A 14,792-nucleotide genomic window follows, 5' to 3' on the forward strand; every position below is an offset into this window, starting at 1 on the left:
ACTATTTCCTTTCTCAACAAAAAACCTTAGCTAAAATGATGAATAAAATGTGTTTTTACTGTTTTTTCTCTATTATGCTATTGCGGCCAAGTTTTTGTCTTGGACTCGCCGAGTTTTTGACAAAAACTCGCGGAGTAAAAGTCTTTTTTACTCACAGAGCTTGAAAACTCGGTGAGTTTTTAAAACTCATCGAGTGCTCTGCAAGTGGGCCATCTTTGATTGCAGGTAGGTGAAGTGTGAAAATGTAGAAAAGTGTGCTAAAGTTTGTTTGGGAGAATGCTCTACATTCCTCCCTATTTGTAGATATGGTCTTGCAGTTTTGGATTTAATATCTATGTTTAGTGGATGCTTCCCTCCTATCTTTTTAGGTTCTTGGTGAATGCAATATGTTGGCAGGTTGGTTGTTTGTTAGGTCTCGTCTGAAAAATGTTCCACATTTCTCTACACTAATGTTGTTGTTGCGGCTTGTTGGATGCACTCATAATGTCTATGTAGTGTCATAGTTCAAATTTTAGGTGATGAAGTGCACCACGAGTATGTTTTATAATGTTCTATCTCATGATTGTGTTGCTTGGGCTTCCGGGTATGAAGAACTTTGTATCAGTTTGGTTGCGCCAACTTGTTTTGGCTTGATGGTATGAAAACAGAGCATGGTAATGTTGTTGGATGTTCATGAAATGTCTCTATGCGAACCGCATGTCATTGTTTGATCCTTTTGGTATCATATTGTGTTTGGAGTTAGTTTTTTGGATAATTTGTAGTTGTTTGGTTGACATGGCTTATTCTTTTGCTTGCACTATTCTTCTGGGCATTTGCATGAGCATTGGAGATTGCGATGAGTTGTCTTTGGGCCCTACTATGTCTTATGGTGATCTGGATTGAGTAAAATCATTTGGAAGTTATGTTTTTGAGCCAACTAGTTATGTGCTACACGTTTCTACATGTTACCTTGTTTCTAACTTTGGAGGATGTGCATGAGCATGGTTGATGTTTGTGACTACATTGGAAGATGTAATATGTTGCTTTAGGTCCTCTCTATCTCTTGGATTGTACCGCTTTTATCACTATTATGTTTTGAGGCTAACTTGTTGGAGTTACTGCTTGTCCCTTGTTGTAGCTGACCAGAATAGAGTTTTGGGATGGTGCATATGGTTTATATAAGAGATCAATTCAATTCCAAGGTGTGTGGATTTATGTGGAATGTGAAATATGTGAAGTTGAGGCAGTGAGTGTGGTGAAATTTTTGGAGCTGAATTTTCAAATGGATGCTTGAGGTAGTGAGTGAAAAGAAGCTACATTCTAAAGAGAGTGTTGGATGTAGTGATGTTGAAGGCCTATTTATTGTAATTCAAACATTCATGTATCTTGCTCTTAGATAGTGAGTCTCTTCAACAAGTCCTTATATCTTGTATCTTGCCCTGATGACGTGATCCTCAACAAGAAGTATATTCTAGGAGTAGGGAGCTTCCTTAGGCTATGAGCCTTAAAACATATTGAGATTCTTTTTCATATATTGTGCGATAGCTCCCACCATGGTTTTTCCCTTCTTGGGTTTTCCACATAAATCTAGTGTTCTCTTTTGCATGTGTGTTCGTTGCTTTATTTTTCATTACTGCCGATCAAATTAAGGATTTGGAATTTAAATTGTGCTACAAAATTTAAGTTGTGTTCAAGACTGATTATCCACACCCCCTCTCAGTCTTGGGGTGTTTTCAACAAATTTTTTTTCAGAGGGTTTTCTTAGGATACATTTATGTCTCACTTTTGTGTGGTGGTTCTTTCTTTCATTCTTGTTATGGGTGGTTATATTTTGGATTATTGCTCAAATTTGTATAGATCAAATAACTTGTGATATATCTTCTCATAGGATTGTTGTAACAAATTGTTTATAATTCTTTACACTACTTTAATTAAACAAGTATAACATTATATATTTTTTATAAATAAAACAAAAGATACTTTTAAATTTTTGTGTTTGTATCTTTGTTTAGCCACTAAAAATGACAATGGTAAATTTTAGCCATTAAAATTGATGCATGTGGTTTGAAAGGAAAAGGTAACATATAGAATTTTAAGGGTGACATATATACATGTCAATGTTTTAAACTAAATTAATTTATTTTTTGTTGTGTCCTAAAATTGTGACCGTTATTTCGTATAGATTGGTAAATCAACACATGGACCATTACTAATTTAGTCCAAAAATAATATTGAATATTCACATTAAATTATGATTTATTTTTAAAACAAATTTGAAGGTGATATAAATAAACAAGTTGAAGATCTTATCTTTAGTTGTCTGAAAAAATAATATCAATCTAATATCAAATGAAAAAGATGATACATCCAATTTAGTGTTGGTATATGCCAAAATTTAGTATCCTATTTCAAAAAGAGCATGAAAAGAATGTATCCATTTAGTGGAGGCATATGCCAAAATTTAGTATCAAAATGGAGGCATATGCCAAAATTTAGTATCAAATATCACACCATAGAGTGTGAAGGGAAATATATTAATAGTAAGTTCATAAAAAAGGTAATTGGCATAAGCAAACCACCATAAACAAGTGTACAAAATCTTTTAGAAAACTTAAAAACAAACTATCTATGCACTTAGATGCAAGGCATAGTTTCATAACTATGAGTGTTATTTTTTAAATAAAAATATCAACTATAAATCATAAGAAAAATAAATAAATAAAAATAAACTTATAATACAGTGACCTAAGATTTTGAAGTTTGATAATTTTTCAGATGGAAGAAATTGCATATGCATTAATAAAGATGACAAACTAAAATCGTAACATATCTTATAATCTCTCCACTAGATAAAATTTAAATTTTCAAGGTAACACAATGATTATGTCCCACCTTAAAATAAACTGGGAATATAGAAACTCTATTTTTGGAGGCAAGAAAAGTAGTAAATTGTTATCCCCAATTTTAATATTAAGTGAAATTGGGGTAAGCCCGTGAATTTTGACTTATTTGTGGTTTTCTAGCTCTATACACGCTTTTCAAGACAACCCCGTCATCTCGTGCGTGACCCTCTGGATTTTTCCCCCATTTTTACCGATCTTTGAGCTCAAGGTGCAAATCGGGCCAATAAACCCAATTTACACCAATCTTGAGTTCAAGGTGCAAATTATAAGGATAAAAAGGACCTATCCCAACAATGCTTCTAGCTATATTGTTACAAATCAGAGTAAGTTACCTCCTCCTCCTGAAAGGTTGAAAATACACAAATATAAATACACAACTTAGATCTTTACCAACACAAATCTTTTACCTCGAACCAACTTGGTAGGTCTAATCTCCAAGTCATATTCATTGATTTTTTCTATCTAGTTACCTCTCTTAGTTCCAAAATCTTGCTAGGTCAATATGGATTTGATAGCGGTATCTGGAACTAAACATATGACATGAGAATTCAAGATGTAGAATTGGAAATGCTTTACCACTTTAACTACAACAAATGCATGCTTGTCCATCTGAGAATACTTAAGCTCATAAGTTTTGAGGGGACAACTCATGAAAGCAATAGGTGATTCAATATCCTCTGATTTTTTTTGGACCAGAATTGCAGAAAGTGTATTATTAGAAGCATAACTGTACATTATGAAAAATTTAGTATAATCAAGACATACTAGAATTGGAGCATGAGCTATTGCTTCTTTGATTTCTTGAAAGGTTGCTCTTTCTTCAGGGGTCCAGCGGAAATCAATCTTCCCTTTCATCATATTTACAATATGATGGCTTTTCTCGGGAAAGTCTGGAACAAATCTTCTCAAAAAGTTAACTTTTCCAAAAAAAGAGTGTACGACTCTTTTAATGGAAGGTAAAGACAGACCTTGAATTGCTTTGACCCTTTTTGGATCAATCTTGATACCTTCTTTGGACTCTATGTATATTTATTGTAGTTTCTTTTGATTTCTTTTTGTTGGGTGAAAAATTTGTAAGCTGGTGAAGACCTACAAAATGTGAGTTTCACGATAGTACATGAGATGATACCCCTCATAAGGCAAGGTATAATATCTCCTAATTATAAGGGAAAAGTCCCCCCTTTCTATTGCAATTACTATCTATTCTAAATCTACCTGCTAACTTTACACTAATCCAAGATGATACATCAACTTAAACCTCTTTTTTCAAAACAAGTTCTATCTAATTCTCTACTTAGAACAAATTTCTTCTTTCAATTGAAACAACTTAAACTTGCAGTAATATTAAAACTATTCTAATTAGGAAGTAAAGTATATGTGAAAGAATAAAGTCTTCCGTTACTTCCCTTTTCCGAAAATGACTTAGGGACGGGCCTTGTGTATATAAAGAACTCAAAGTTTTTTTCAAATACCTAAGTCCTATCAACCACTATAACCCAAAATATTGATATATTGCTAGCTCAAAGACGTTCAAATATATCGAAAGACTTTCTACTTTAACAGGATAACTCAGTATAGCACGAAGACTTTACCTTTTTATCCACTTTATATAGATTTCAAAGATAATAAATGAAAGCTCAAAGACTTTCCAATATTATCTACACCAATTTCCTATTCTTGAGTTCTCAAAGTAATACAAAGTCTCCCTTTATAAACTCAAGTTACTCCTCAATATTTTGCAGCAATAACCATACACAACCTAGATCTTTTAAGAACATATAAGACAAATGACATAACAACATCTATATCATACTCAATATTGATTCCAACACAAAGTTTGAAAGCCAAACTTGTCTTCTCTTTGATTAAGTTTGCAAATTCACAATATGAACACCAAGTCTCACTTTGCTTTTCACTTCGACAGAGTTTTGTTGCATAAAATAATAATGTAAAAATATCCTTATTACAATGAAATTCCTCATATATAGAGAGGAGAGATGCAACATGAAACTAAGAAAGTTACAACTAATTTGTGACCAAGTCAAATGTTGAGACCTGTTTGACTTAGAACACGTGTAGTCCTAGATGCGTACCAGGGCATGTACAAAATGACACTTAAGGTATTGATTGACATTACAAAATGCCACTAGAAAATCACAAAAATGGCTACGTATCATTTTCTTAATGTCGACTCTCGTTTCTAGAATTCTTCAAATTTGTACAAGGTATTCTTCGTCTGAGCTCCTTTGGATCCTTGGATATGGATGGCGATAATCTTGACTTATGTGATAAAATCTTCTAAATCAACACAATGCTTTTTGTGTTTCTTCAGGAGAGAATCCAAAAAGTCTAGGATGAATTGAAGATCAACCAATTTATCAATAGAGGACAATGAGAAGTCCTCTTTATCAATTTTAGTAGTCACCAACGAGTTGAATTCCTTAATGACCACATCCACATCAAGAACCCTTTGATTTTCATTAAGGAAAGTACATGAGATCTTAGAGATTTTATCAACAATCTCCTTCTTTTTATCTGTGCATTCCTTTTGAGCTTTCCTCATGTCCTTGATAAGGTGCTCTAGAATATTCAGTTGATGCTCTGGCGCCTCTCTTTTCTTAACATAAATATGTCAAGAAGGAATAACACCATTCTGCACAAGATCATCTGAATTAAAGTCTTCAAGCTTCAACTATGCCTCAAAATATTTCTCCCATGCTTCCAATTCTTGAGAGAAGATTTCTATGGTGTTGTCCACTCTTGTCCTTACGACATCAAGATTATCGATAATAGTGAAGGCCGAGTTCAAGAGTTGCATACCTTGACTTTTTAGGGTGTTTTAGAGGGTATAAAGTCCTCAAAATTAAATTTAAACCTTTCATCACACCCTTAAAAAATGTAAACTTTAATATCTTCAAAGCTAGTTGTGGTCTTGTGATGAAAATTTATCGACATTCTTATCTAGACAATCTAAAGCTTTGGGGAGAATTTCACACCATTTCGTGCTCAAATAAAAAATTACTATAAATAGTAACCTCATGTAAATTCAAGGTTGAGACACCATTTTCCCAACATTCTTCCACTTGTCGAACTCCTAGCAAGAGCAAAGGGAGTATCAACACAATAAATTAATTTCTAAGGGCCATGAGGCCCATAGACTCTGAACACCATCTAAACTTCTCTGTGCTCACAATCTTATTTAAAGAATCTGCAACATTCATCAAAGTGTCCACCTTAACCAACTTCACCCTGCCATCTTCGACCATATCTCTGACAAAATGATATTGAACATCAATGTGTTTGGTCCGAGTATGAAATGTCGGGTTCTTAGCTAGGTAGATCACACCCTGACTATCACAATAAACTGTCATTGCACCTTGTTGTATTCCAATATCTGAATATAGTCTCTTAAGCCAAATGACTTCTTTACAAACATGAGTAGCTGCCATATACTCTTCTCCTGTAGTGGACAAAGCAACCACAACTCGTTGCTTACTCATCCAACTAATTACACCACCAATAAAGTAAACACATAAGCACTGGTGGATCTTCTGCTATCAATATCACCTGCCCAGTATGAATCCACATAATCATGAATATAAAGGGAAATCACGTATCCAACCAAATTACCATGATAACACAAAGAATACTCTGAGGTACCCTTCAAATATTTGAAGACTCTTTTGACTACATCCCAATAAACTCTACTAGAATTAGACATATATCTGGAAAGAACTCCCACTACTTGGGAAATGTCTGGTCTAGTATAGAACATAGCATACATCAGACTTTCAACTTCACTCCGGTAAGGCACTCTACTCATGTCTTCCATCTCTGATGAAGATGTAAGACAATCTGAAACAAATAGTTTCATTCCAATTGTAAAAGGAACACACAATGCTCTACAATCCTGCATGTTGAATTTTCATAAAACTAAATTCACATACTTAATTAGGCCTAGCCATAAATTTTTGCTTACTCTATCTATTCTAATTTCCATCCCAAGAATGTGTTTCGTTGCACCAAGATCTTTCATTTAAAATTTAGCATCAACTTGAGACTTTAGTTATGAAATCATACCTTTCCCTTTACCAATAAATAACATATCATCAACATATAATGCAATGTACAAGAATTGATGACCATTAGATTTATAATAAACACAGTGATTTGATTTAGAACACTCAAATCCCAAACTCAACACATATGTATCAAATTTATAGTACCACATCCTAGGACTCTGTCTAAGACCATACAAAGATTTCTTCAATTTACAGACCAAATTACTTTTACCTTTCACCACATAGTGCTCTGGCTATGTCATATAAATATCCTCCTCCAAATCACCATGAAGGAAAGCGACAACAATAGAAAACAAAAATCTAATGGAAGTTATTTTTACAATAGGAGAAAATATCTCACCATAATCAACACCCTCAACCTGAGAGTAGCCTTTTGCAACAAACCTTTCTTTATACTTCTCAATGCTTCCATCTGAATCAATAATTTTCTTGAACACCCATTTACAACCAAAAGACTTTCATCCTTTAGGCAGTGGTACACGATCCCATGTATCATTCTTTTTTAAAGCTATCATTTCTTCTTCCATAGCAATCTTCTAGTATTCTGCATCATTCTTACCTAATGCCTCTTTTATGGATCTAGGCTCATCCATATTAGTATTCAAAGCAAAAATACATCTCCAATCATCAGGTGAATACCTTTCAGGTGGTTGTCTATGTCTTGTAGACCTTCAAACAAGTTGAGTTGGAGGTTCTTCCTCATCTTCTGAAGATTCAGAGCTTGATAAGCTCTCCTCAACTTCTTGTCTATCAAGTGGTCTCGATTTAACTCTTTTAGACGTAGAAGGGAATTGAATCACATCTTCCTATTTAGTTTGTTTTGGCTGAAATGTAATAGAAGGAGACTTAATTTCTTTAAAAATAACACTTCTACTATGAATTACCTTCTGTGCAACAAGGTCCCAAAGCTTGTATCCTTTCACACTATAACTGTAACTAATTGTAGCATTCTAAAATTGCGACACTTGCAATTTCGACTGCATTTGGGTCTTCACGATGGTGGCGCAACGTTGAACCTGAATGGAGACCCCGAAACCTGTTTATAACACCAAAAACTGCATTTTTCTGCACCCTGGCCTGATCCCTCCTTGCACCCTGCTGTCCCGGGAGGTGGGACCATGGCGCCCAGCGCCCTGGTCCCTGGTCCTATTTTGGGCCCGGTCTCTTTTGGGCATCAGGTCTTTAAGTTTGCAATTCGGGAAATAATGTTTCCTGGTTGGCCTAAGGTCGGAAAAATCAGTCTCTCAACCCTAATTGACAAGTATATAAACTACTTTTCCTCTCCTAGAAAGGGAGGAGGAAAAAAGAAAGAAAATAAGCAAGAACAAGACGCGGAAGCAACATTCAAACATTCAAGCATTCCTTCAAGCAATTGAGCATTCTAAGTCTCCATTCAAGGCTAAGTGTTGCATTCAAGACAAGGATTCAACCATTGAAGAGGAGATCACATACAACATACAACATACAACATACTACATACATTACACCTTCGCATGTAAGAATACAAACATTCTTACAACAAGGTATCGGTACTTGTTTACATTACAAACATTTACATTTACAACATTCTCATTTCTTGGTTAATTCCAAAACCGGGGTTTGACCTAAAGGCAAACCCCTCATCCCTAACCCCCCAATCGTCCTCTCTTTTCTGTGTGTAGGTTGTAGGTACGCGGCTGTAATTGAAGATCTGGAATCCTTGTGCAGAGATGAACCGATCCCCCTTCGTTTCGCGGATTTTTCGGAGGACCGTGTGCACGCCGGGCGCCATCGTCCCGTCAACTTTCGCTCAAATTTGCAGAACAACACCGTCTCGACATTTTACTGCTAATTCCAGGTCCGCAGCTTCATCCCGTATCCCTATCTCTGTTTATAAGCGAATCTTTCCTACTTTACATGCATTCCTAGTTCAATCTTTCTATCTACATTCTTTACAAAAGAGGGTATCCTTGATGTCACAACCCTTGAAACTCATTTAGAATCCAATCTTGCATTGCGTGGGATTGGATCTTGTGGGTTTCAACCCCTCTTTTGAATGTAAAGTCTCTCCTAAGTGAAAACCATCAACCCTAGTGACTCTCCCTTCTCTCTCCTTGGAGTTGGGGAGGGGAGAACGACTAGGGTTCGATTTTTCCGCTTTACACTAATGAAGATGCATTTCACAACCTTGTTCTCCAACTTTTTATGCTTCTCCTTTGGCACATGTGCATATGCCTCACAACCAAAAAATATAAGATGTCTCAATGGAGGATTGTGACCTGACCATGCTTCCATAGGCATTTTATCAACAAGAACTGATGTAGGAGACCTGTTAATCAGGTAGCAAGCAGTGGCAACAAATTAACCCAATACTTTTGTTTTAGACCAACACCACTCAACATACTCCTAGCTTTCTCCATCAATGTATTATTCATTCTTTATGTAACTCCATTCTGCTATGGAGAATACAAAGTTGTCTTCTATTTATCTTTACAGAATCTATCAAAATCATTAGAGAAAAATTCACCGCCATTATCAGTTCTCAAACATTTAATTTTCTTTCTAGCTCGCAATTCAACAATTGCTTTAAATTCTTTAAAACGATTGAAAAATTGAATTACTCTTTAGAAAGTATACCCATGTCCTACTAAAATCATCAATAAATGAAACATAATATGTGGATTTTCCAATGGAAGGAACATCTAGAGGACCAAACACATAAGAATGAATAAGATCCAAAACACCACAAGATTAATGAGAACTCGATTAAAACTGAACGTAGTTTTGTTTTCCATAAATGCAATGCTCACATAAATCAAAGTCAATATTACAATCATTCAAACCTTCAACAAGGTTTTTATTTTTCAAGTTCCTTAGATCCTTTTTTCCAATGTGACCAAGTCTCTGGTGCCATAACATAGTCTTCTCTGTAGGTAACTTTGCTTCAGAAGAAAGAGCACCCTTAGGTACCCAAAATCCATGTCCATCTACTGAAGGTGAAATCCTCAAATCTTCTGATGAAGTATCCATAGATTTACTTTTTACAAAAGTACTATTACACTCAACAATGTATGCCTCTAGCTTATACAAAGTGTCGAATTTGACACCTCTAGCAATCACCATAGCACCCTTAATCATTTTACATCCTACTTCAAAAAAGACTACCTGCACACCCACATCTATCAGTTTGCGCACAGATAATAAATTTTGTTTTAATCTAGGGATATGTAACACATCACCAATCCATTTTATTGTACCATCAGGAGACCTGATCCTAACTTTACCATGACCAACAATATCTAAATGTGAATCATCACCCAAGTACACCTTACTTCCATTAAATTCCTCATATTCAAAAAACCAATATTTATTGAAAGTCATATGAAAATATGCACCCGAGTCAATTAACCATGCATCATTACCTGCATGAGTAGCCAAAGCTGCAATGAATGCATCACCATCTTCATTATTCAGACTCAGAATTAGAATTGTACTTCTTCTTTTCTACTTTGCAGTCCTTATAAATGTGTCCTGGCTTACCGCAATTCTAGCAGATGACTTTGGATTTTCAAGAAGATTTTGATCTCCCTCTGGACTTGGATTTATTACGCTTCTCATTCTTCTTTCCTTTTTCATTAGGTCTTCCACAGATAGTTAGGGATTCCTTCAAACTGATGGATACCTTTCTCCGCATCTCTTCACCAAGAAGGGCACCCACCACATCTTCAGACTTCAAAACAACAGTCTAAGTACCTATTCCATAACAAGAGAATCCCATGAATTAGGAAAAGAACTAAGTAAGATTTGACATTTCTCCTCCGCATCCATCTTAACACCAACATATGCCATTTGGGCCACCAACAAATTAAATACTTCCAAGTGGTCTATAATTCATTTGGCCCTCTTCCATTCTCAAGGAATACAATTTATTCCTTAAGAAAATATGATTCAATAAGGATTTTGCTCGATACAATTCACCAAGCTTAGTCCATAGCTTTTGTGCATAGTTCTCTTCATGGGAATTGATCAGAATAGAGTTTCGAAAGCACAATCTAATTAGAACCTTAGCTTTTTGGTCCATAACATCATACTTAGCAGCCGCAGTAGGATCTACAGGTCTTGAGACATTCACATCAACAACATCCCACAGATCTCGATCTATTAGCAGATCTTCCATTTTCACCTTCCACATCTCAAAATTACTTCCATTAAATTCTTCACCTCTATTCTCCCTAACAAAATCACCATCTCAAAATTCCTGCAACAAGATGAAAAAGTGTCGTCTGCACAAGCTCCCACTCAAATCTGGATTAGTTCAAAAAACCCAACAACCCATAACTGAAACCAAAGGTGATCAGGCTCTGATACCACTTGTAAGGAAGTTAAGTAACAAAACAAATTCCTACACTAACCTTGAGAGGAGGGTAATGCAAAATTTTTATAGATCATTATAATTGTTACAAAAATTTAATAGAAATAAACATAATATCATGCATACCACAACATAGCAACATAATGATTTATGTGGGGAAAACCCTTTTGGGAGAAAAACCCCACACTCCAAAAGCAACTCAATATATTATTCAACAATCAATAAAAAATTACAATATAATTGCAGAGCAAACTCTTAATAGGAGTACCACTGATTAGAGACTCAGAGGTAACTCAATAGCCATAAGACTCTTACACACAACCTCTATCTCACACACCTCATATATAGGAGATAAAACACAAGAAACCATCAAATGATATTACAAAACCATGGGCTAAAACCACTGAATAAAGTAGAGCTGACCTTATCTCCATTCGAGATGCCCTATAACATTTCAAAACACACATCACCACGTGTTCCTCCCTTTTACGAACTCATTTATGTGTCTGATGCAATTTTATATTTCCTATTACAAGAGTCCACACTTCCGGAGCCCATAACTTGTGATTCGAGTGTCCGATTGATGAACCACACTAATACATTTAGTCTAGAATTCTGATGGAGGTTTCCGATGGAGAAGGTATATTGTGACCAAATTTGATTTTTTTTTGAAAAAGTGCCGGCGTTCGTCGAAATTTTGACGACAACGGGCACTACTTAAAAAAAAGAAAAAAGAGGGCAAGTCATTTGTGTTGCATTCAATCCCACACAGGCTTCCGCATCGAGCTCAACACCTGGCAAGATAAAATGACACACTCACCATTCAAGGTAGGATCTTCACCTTCATTTTGGATTTAGATAATATGAGGAATCGATGAACTTCACTTTCATTTAGGATTTGCATAATATGCAGAATTGTTTAATCTTCACCTTCATTCATTGAATCTTCGCATTTGAGGAATTTCAGATTTGCATAATATTTTTATAATATTTGCATGAGGAATTTCGGATTTGCATAATGTTTGGATGAGGAATTTTGGAATTTCAGATTTGAATCTTTACCATGACAGGGGAAAGAGGTTACAATAGGTTTCCGTAGAAGCCATCTCCTCTACGCCCAAGGGCAGTACGCTTTGTAACCCTTTGCCCACACAAAACCATCACCGTACCACTCTTGCAAGCCTACTTCCCTTCTGCCATGGTTGGAAGTACTCAATTGTATGAAAGAGGAAAACTATCAGACATATACTTAGCATAAAATAAATAAGTTGCAAAATTTCACAAATTAGAGGGTGAACCCTGGTAACAATAGATTAATCGGCAGTGAGACCTTGTGATTTGATCGCGAGATGCTTCCCCAAAAAGATTAGATCGATACTGGACTGGGTAATAACAGAACTGCCAACAATGCATTTCTCAATGATTAGTGTGTAGAAGTATATTCATTAATCCACCATCCATTCTATTATATACAAAGGAATTCATACCAAATAGTATTAATTAATCAATCTATTTTATATTCCGTTCCTTATCAAGTATTAAGTGCTTGGTTTGATGATCTTCTAACTATTGGGAGTTTCCATGAGCCACAAAACATAAAATATTGTCAAGGCATAAATAATTTTCAAGTCTAAAACTAGATAAAACATCAAACTAGGTTACACATCTTAATCTTATTCATTTTATTTTTGTTGATCTTTCTGGTTCTTTTCTTCCTCTTCAATATCTCCCTCTTCATTAACCTTCTTCTTGCCCTTGTCTTTATCCACCTTCTTTGGCTTTGTTCAGCTATCCTGATAGGAGTCAAATGGCTATCCCAATGAGAGGGAAATTCTATCCCAGCTAGTTGTATCATAGTTCTGATGTATAATTTCAAGGTCCCTGACTTCTTCATCCCTTCTCTTTTCATATTGATGTTCCTTGCACTACTGAAACCTTAAATGATATTAAATAATATCTCTTGCTGTAAGAATTTTTTTAGTTACAACACTTGGCATAGATAAAGAACTAAGATGAACTAAGCCCTATGAGTCCTATATCTCATCTCAAATAATAAAGAGAATATAGGGCTCCATCTATGAAGAATTTTTTTTTTGGAAAAGACTATTTCCACCTACTTGGCCACCTAGGAGTGGTTTTTGAGGTGTATTCAATGCTTTTACTCCTTTTGTTGCATTTTCACTTGAAATATGGTTGAATTGGCTTTGTAAGCTCCTAGATACTTGGTACATGTTCTAATTGAGTTAAAAGAATCTCAAAACTACCCTATAGTCATTCTCTACCTTATCCAGCTACTCAATTAGCTTTCCAAACTTATAGGACATATGGTTTTATTCCTTACTTTGAGGTGAAATTGCCTTGGGTTAGATATAACTAAAATAATACATTCCTTCAACTACTTCAAAAATCGTCAAAAAGACTTCATACTACTATCTACATGTGTTTCTATCCTTAAGAAGTCTAATCATTTGACTATATCATCTTTAAAATCATTTGACAACTTCAGGAAATGGTTTTCCTTCTTTATTACTTGACTATATCATTTAATATGCATGGATGGTATTATCATTTAATTTTCAAGATGGACCTTATATGGATGGTCCTTGCACCTTTTCAAATTGAACTTTTGCAAAAGTCCAAATTTGGAGAGGAGATTCCTACTATTTGCGAATCCAACATTCATATTTCAAATTTTAGGTCTAATTTCCATGAATAAGGGTTCCCAAGACCCTAGTCCTATAAAAATGAGCCACGAGAAACATCATGAATAAGGGAATGAACCAAATTTATGGAAACATTGTCAAACCTAAGTACAATTAGGCATAAATAAGGCACAACCACTTAAATTGAGTCCAAACCTAGTGTATATTTTTAAACAGATACAACTTATGATGCAATATTTAGCCCCCTCTTAGCAAGAGTATGAAATTATGCTCATGTACTCTTGGGAAAATATGGAGAAACCAAATATTCTTTCACCAAGATATTGAAGAGTCAAGATGACTACAAGTTTGGAAAGGTGGTAGCTCCCAAGACTTATGATATTGTCAATCTACAATATTGAGATAAAAGGGAAGTACAAAGTGAGAAATATGAGTAACATTGGTAACACAAATGGAGCATGCAAAACACAAAGTTATGACATTTAGAACTAGTAAGATTCATATATTCTCACTAGGAACCATATCAAAAAGACAAGGCATAGATCTAAGACTAGTAAGATCCTTATATAGTTACTAGGAGTCATGTCAGAGACACATAAAAGCATGATACCCAAGTTAGTAAGATCCTCTAATACTTAGTCATAGATCATATTCTGACAACAAATAGAGACCTAATTGTGAAAGTTTGAGGTCCATTGGGAAAAAAGTTGTCATATTGCCATGACAACTTTTGCATTTCTTGTAGAAACTTCTTAAAAATATGGTTGGAAAGTTAGTTTATGGTGGTTTGAGGTTGTAATCCACTTGGATGGGA

This window comes from Cryptomeria japonica, chromosome 10 (genome assembly GCF_030272615.1).
Source record: "Cryptomeria japonica chromosome 10, Sugi_1.0, whole genome shotgun sequence".
Lineage (NCBI taxonomy): Eukaryota > Viridiplantae > Streptophyta > Pinopsida > Cupressales > Cupressaceae > Cryptomeria > Cryptomeria japonica.